Here is a 6,420-nt window from a genome sequence, read left to right as displayed (position 1 = left end):
TGTCATGTACTTTATGAGATGTCGAGCGCCAGCGCATTGCCAAAGATGGTTGGCTCTGTTCCGGCCAGCAGCGTTGGTGGCTACAGCGGCAACAGCCGTGCGCGTTATCGTGTCAAAATGAAGGGACAAACGACAACGACAACGAGAACGACAAGAACGAAACGAAACGAAATGAATGGGACTTTGACTGGAAATGCGACTGCGACTGCGACTGCAACTGGATCGAGGAGGTGGAGGAGAGTGCTACAATTCGAGGATAGAGACTCTTTTGACTTGGCCAACTGTCGCTGCTTGGCCAACTGCCCCTGCCCTCTATCCCCTCTTCACTGGCATTGTTTGCTTTCGTAGGCTCTATGGCACTTACACTTGCGTGACACGGGCACAAGTGCAGCTTTTTGGCTGTTTCTGACTTAGGGTTGGTTAGGGTTGCAGTTGCAGTTGCCGTTGCAGTTTCAGTTGACCAGACCCCGATCGCATTAGCTTAATTTGTGTGGGAGGCGTCGTCATTAGAGGCGGCCTATGTCTGCCGTACTTTGTAATCAAAAGCGTTGCAAACAAAAAGAGAATGCAGCTCTCAGCAATCGTGAAAGATGAGGCAAACACACTCTGGACGAGCCCATCTGCCACTCAATGTCGCTCTGAGGAGGCAGCAATAAGCCGAAACTAGAAACAGAATAAAGGATACAAGAATTTTCTGCTGATGGCTGTGCATGACTCTTGCCGGCTTTTGATACTAACCAAAACTCATACGCTTAGCCTCAAAATTCTTTAAAAACCTTTCGAATCTAACTAGAAATTTAAACTTTTATAAAAAAGATCTTCCAAACATATCACGTAATAGTATTTATAGTTACGTATTAATAAAACAAAATTTAAAACAAGTAAGAGTGTGCTCGACTCGGTGATACCCGCTACCCATTGTGGCAAAATATGCCAAATAATATACTGTAAAAATACTACAAATATGCCAACCTGTATATTTTGTATATCGATATAGTACCTTTTTAATGTGGTACTATATCGATATACAAATATACCATAGACGGCACAATATACCAGATTGTTAGCCAAAGCAACTAAGACACCTAGTAAGTAGGCGTTTTTATTTCATTAATAACTTCCACAATTTTTAACTGATCGCAACCAAATTTTCAGTAATCAATACTGTTTTATTATTATTATTATTACAATTATTATTTTGTGCCTACAGGAAATTTATGTAGCATGTAGAAAAAGGCATCACCGACCTCATAAAGTATATATATTCTTGATCAGTATCAACTTCCAAGATGATATGTGTCAATCTATATTACAAATTATACTTTTCAGTGTCTATATTAACACCGATTTTAGTACTTACATAAAAATATGGTATATGAATAGTCCAGAATAATCCATTTTTACTGTCTTTTCTATTAAATTTATGTAAAGTGAAGAAAAATGCGTGGCTTCGTCGAAATTTCAATTTCTCTATCTTGACACAACCCGCACAATTTGATATTTATATACTTGCTATACTTACAATCTAAATCCCCACACTTACCATAAACTGGAATACAATTTTTGTATATTTTAAGAACTGATTTATGCATAAGATAAAACAAACTTTGTAGACATTGAAAGCCCAAGCCAAAAGCGAAAGGCAGAAACAACAATCTGCATGAGGATAGAAAAATTTATATTTGAGCTAACAAAATATGCATAATATTTGATAATGCTTTCAGCGACATATCCTTGTTGCTTGTTGTTGTTTCTGTTGTTATTGCTGGTGCCAGGACTTTCAGCACGTCTACGCACAAGAACGCAAGCAAATTTAACTCGCAGCCTTCGGCACGAGGCACTCCAAGAAGATCTTATCAATGACGCCATGTGAGCATAAATTTCACGTCGTCGCCACAGTCGCGACGCTTCGTCGTGTGGCAAGAACAAAAATGCAAAAGGTCACAAGTCCCTGTCAATGTATCCCTACCCGCAACCTGTGGCCCTTAAGTGGAAGTGCAAACGCCTAAATAATGCAGACCTCAAGTGGCATGTGGCATGTGGCAATTGGCAAGTGGTGAGCGGCAGACTGGAAGCAGTAGTAGACGGTAGACAGCAGGCTGGCAAGTAATCTTTAAGCTTTGAGAAATGCAAGTCGAATTCAAGTCCAGTTGCAAACATAATGATGCAGTCTGACATTCTCGCCAATTGGCTTGGCTCTGGGGGCGTGGCACGTGGCAGACGCTGCAAGCAATTACAAGACGATACTACAATTACTTCTAAGCCGACTCAAGCATCCCATAACCGAGATAACTGGAAGCTGCAAAGTTTTGTTCGCTAAAGCAATTAATAGCAAAAATTACACTCTTCCACTTGCGAGCAATGTGGTTGGGATAACAAAGGGGATGGGGATGGGGACAAAAAACGGACGCGAGCCGCAGGCGAGGATAGAAGTGCCTACTGGTTAGTTGTTCGTTTAATCGCTGATTTCCTGCCGGACCCGGCAAACAGCAATACCAATGGAATACTGAACGTCAGACACCAATGGTGTGTGAGTGAAGAAAGGAAGCTGAAGAGCCAGGAGTCGATAGAAGGACTAAGTTCTGGGTGCCCGCTTCCTTTTGCACTCGAGTGATTTTGTTTCGGCATTGGTTTTGGTCTTAGTCTTGGTTTCGACTTGGGCTTGGGCTGGGGCTTGGGTTTTGGTTTAGGGTTTTTAGGCCAGTGGGTTTTCTTTGTTTCTGCGCAGTCGAACAAGCTCATAAATAAATTTAGCAAACAAATAAATTCCATGGCCACGACTCGCTTCATAATCAAGCGAGTCTTGTCTTTATCGTCGCTAAGTATCAGCCAAATAGCCAAGAAACTTTCTGCGCCTTTCCCCCTCCACACACACACACACACACACACACACATACACACACACATATAATTGGATTGATGCTTTTTGTCCGCCCTTTGTCTTCTCCCCGAACCACTGAAGCGTCAAGGTGTACCAATTTGCAGAGCATGCTTCACTGCTCTTAATAAGTTCACCAACCACAATGCCAACGAGAACAAAACAAAAGCTGAAACCAGCAACAACTAATGTTAAAGTTTTTTTTTGTCTTTTTTTGGAGTGGGGAGACGCTTCTCAACAGTTATCAGACCAAATGAATAAATTTTAGTTGGGCGACGCTGCTCGAGGGCGATGCTTTTGATTTCCAACTTGTCGCCTGATTGTCACACGTAAACAAAGCCTCAAATTTGGTGATCCGACAACCCAGTCAAAAGCAAAGCCAGACCTAAAGAGTGAAGGGGCCAGCATGGAGAAGGGGGAGGAAAGGGGCAGCTGGTCAAGTCACCCCGAACCGGGGCATTGCCGTTGGCTCCTCGTGCGCAGCAGCGTGCGAATGATTAATGGACGGTTAGACAAATGGAAATTGTACGAATTACATTAATTCTTCTTTGTAATTATCAACAACTAAACATTTTTATTAAGTATGAACATAATATAATAATAATAATAATAATAATATATATACAATGTTTAGTTGTATTTGTAAGCCAATGGAGTTTGAAATTTATTCAAAAACTACTTTGAAAAGCAAAAACTTATCCAATAGATAAGTTAATTAATATTAATATTTTTAAGGTATTCAGGCTCAGGTTTACCAACTTTTACTATCGATGAATTAAAAATCTAAAATATTTGTACTTTGAATGATATTGGTAGAACAACTATTCAGATTACTAAGCTCATTTTTATTTAATAGAAGCCACTAACTAATGTATTTCCTAAACATCAAGAGGCAAACCAATACTTGAACTCGTCCTACTGTTCTTGAATAACAGAAAAACCTTAGGCAATTTGCCGTCTGTAATGGTGTAACATAATTTCTACTTTTCCCCCTTTTTTGATGTTTCCAAATTTAGACAAGTAAAATTGCAGTTAAATGCTAAGGAAAAGATGGGACCCGAGCGAAAATTTATGATTTATGAGCAAAACAATTACGCCGAGACCGCAAAGATGTTGCAGGCATTAGACAAAGGGTATGAGATGTGAAACCCAGTTGAGTTGCATCGAAAATTAAAGTCGTGGCTGGTAGCCCCCTTAGCTTTAATTTCCGATTAAACTGAGGGAAAAAACTTAGTGGGGGCAATAACAAAAACAAGAGCAACACACCAAAAAAAAAACTCATGAAAAAGAGAAAAGAAACCAGAACAAACTGTAACAACATAAGAAATTGGCAGCAAACAAGCCAAATGCAAGAGGACGAACGGACGCCGGTAGAAACGGCCATTGCAATGGTTGTATCATATAATAATAACAACAATAACAACAACAACAGCAACAATAACTGCAACAACAGAGCGAAACAAAATTATTACAAAAGCAAGCCAGGTAAACGGGCAACTGGCAACGGGCAACTGGCAAACTGGCTCCGTGTCCGGGCCTGGCCTGAACTCAACTGAACTGGCTAGCCAACAACAACTGGCCGCCACTCGCATTCGCATCATTTTGGAAAATCTACCTTGAAGGTAATTATAGTAATTACTTCACGAATCGCAAGTAGTGAACGCTGCTTCTGCTGTTGCTGTTGCCGTTGCTGTTGCTGCTGCTGTTACTGCTGCTGCTGCTGTCGCTGACGACGTGCGACCGCCTAAAAACATCAACAGTTTGCCAAGAGTGCAGACATCGCGAGGGTCCATCCAAGCAACTTCTTCAAACTGACCAATATGGCGCAGCAGAACATTTTGGGCTGGCAAACTCATTGATACCCATTGCTTCAGGCAGGCCTACGAATCTGCACAGAAAGTCATGGCTGCTGCTTTTGCAGATCTCTCTCTCTCTCTCTCTCGCTGTGTCTGTCTGTGCTTGCAACTCGCTTATCTGCGGGCATTATAGTCTGAGTCTGAAGCACACCGATCTCAAGGGGGCAAAGTCGAAGCCAATTTTTGCTGCAGCTTTAGCAGAGAGCGCCCGCTGTTTGGCTCGCAATCGTATTGGATTTAGTTTAGCCCTTGATTAGTTTTCGCTGTGTGCTGAGGATACCGCCGAGTTGCTCTTATTATTATATAAAAGTTGTTTTATTTTTACCTCGATTCTTTCTTATTGGCTGACTCGTTGTTGCAGCTTGCCTCTTGGCGAGGGACTTGCAGCCAGCAAGACTAATTTTCTTGCACACGAAGCAATTTGAATTTGCAACGCAGGCGCAGAGATCTCTCAAGGAATGTGCTGTTGTTGTAGTTGCTGTTGCTGTGAAATTGCTCTGAACTTTGTTGCACTTTGGAAATTTGCAGTTTCAGATCACGATGTAATTTCCGAAATTGCCATGTTGGATATTCGCAGTTGGAATTGTGCGCGGACTGCCGACTTTGCAGTTGCAGTTGCTGCTCTTGTGGCTCTTGTGGTTGTTGTTACTACAATGCACCTAATTTGTCGCCGACTGCAACATGAAACAAAATTTTTCTTTTGTTCCTTTCGGTCAAGTTCTTAAGGAGTTATGACTTCCCGTAGACTCTCCAACAGCTATAATCAAATCGTTTGCTTCTAGTATGCTTGCATTGCCTATTTTCATTGATAAATTCTAATTGTTAAATTTAATAGCCGTATCGATTGCTCGTTCGGCATCAGCACCAACTTCGTTCCTCAAACAGCAGCAGTTTAAACGCGTTCCCATTTAAGTTTATTGTTACAAATGGCATTCTTAATGACGCTCGGGTTACCAAGCAAGTGTTCCAAATGAACCAAGTGAACGCATTTCGTCCAGCTCAGACCGAGACACGGCTCCCGATTTCTGTTCCTTTGTCGGCATCCACGTTGTTCACTTAAAAGTTGTCGCTGCAACCAATGCATTGGTAGCAGCCGACTTTATTTTTTTGTTAAGCAAAAGCATTGCACCCGATTTTTATTACTAATCATATATTTCATCTTATTGAGTCGTTCGCTTGCCTTCCTTCTGGGGCAGTCTCTTGTTGAAGATAGATGACCGCAACTTATGAGAACTCTTGAGAAAATGATCAAGAAATTCGTATAATTTCAGTCAAACAAATATACCATAATTGAAAAAGAAAATGCCATATCTCCCAAAAACGTTAATCTTTATTTTTCATCCATTTCATTTATTGTCAAATCAACTAAACCATTTGGATTGGTTCATATTTTAATTAAAATTTTTTTTAATTATTATTTTAATTTCTTTCTTATTATTCCCGCAATTCATAGGGTAGACAAAAAGAGGCATCTCCAATAAAGTATATATGTATATTCTGGTTCAGCGTTAACAGCCGAGCCGATATAGCCAATAATTTTCAACAGCATTTTAAATGTTTGCACTTCCACTCCCACAAATCGACAAAAATTGAACAACAATAATAACTATAATATTTATGATTCCAAAGAATTGAAGAAATTATTATTATATTATATTATGTAGGTCTTTTCCGATTGTAGTACTA

Source organism: Drosophila albomicans, chromosome 2R (assembly GCF_009650485.2).
Source record: "Drosophila albomicans strain 15112-1751.03 chromosome 2R, ASM965048v2, whole genome shotgun sequence".
NCBI lineage: Eukaryota > Metazoa > Arthropoda > Insecta > Diptera > Drosophilidae > Drosophila > Drosophila albomicans.
The sequence above is the reverse complement of the archived record's forward strand: the minus strand, read 5'-3'. Positions refer to the sequence as shown.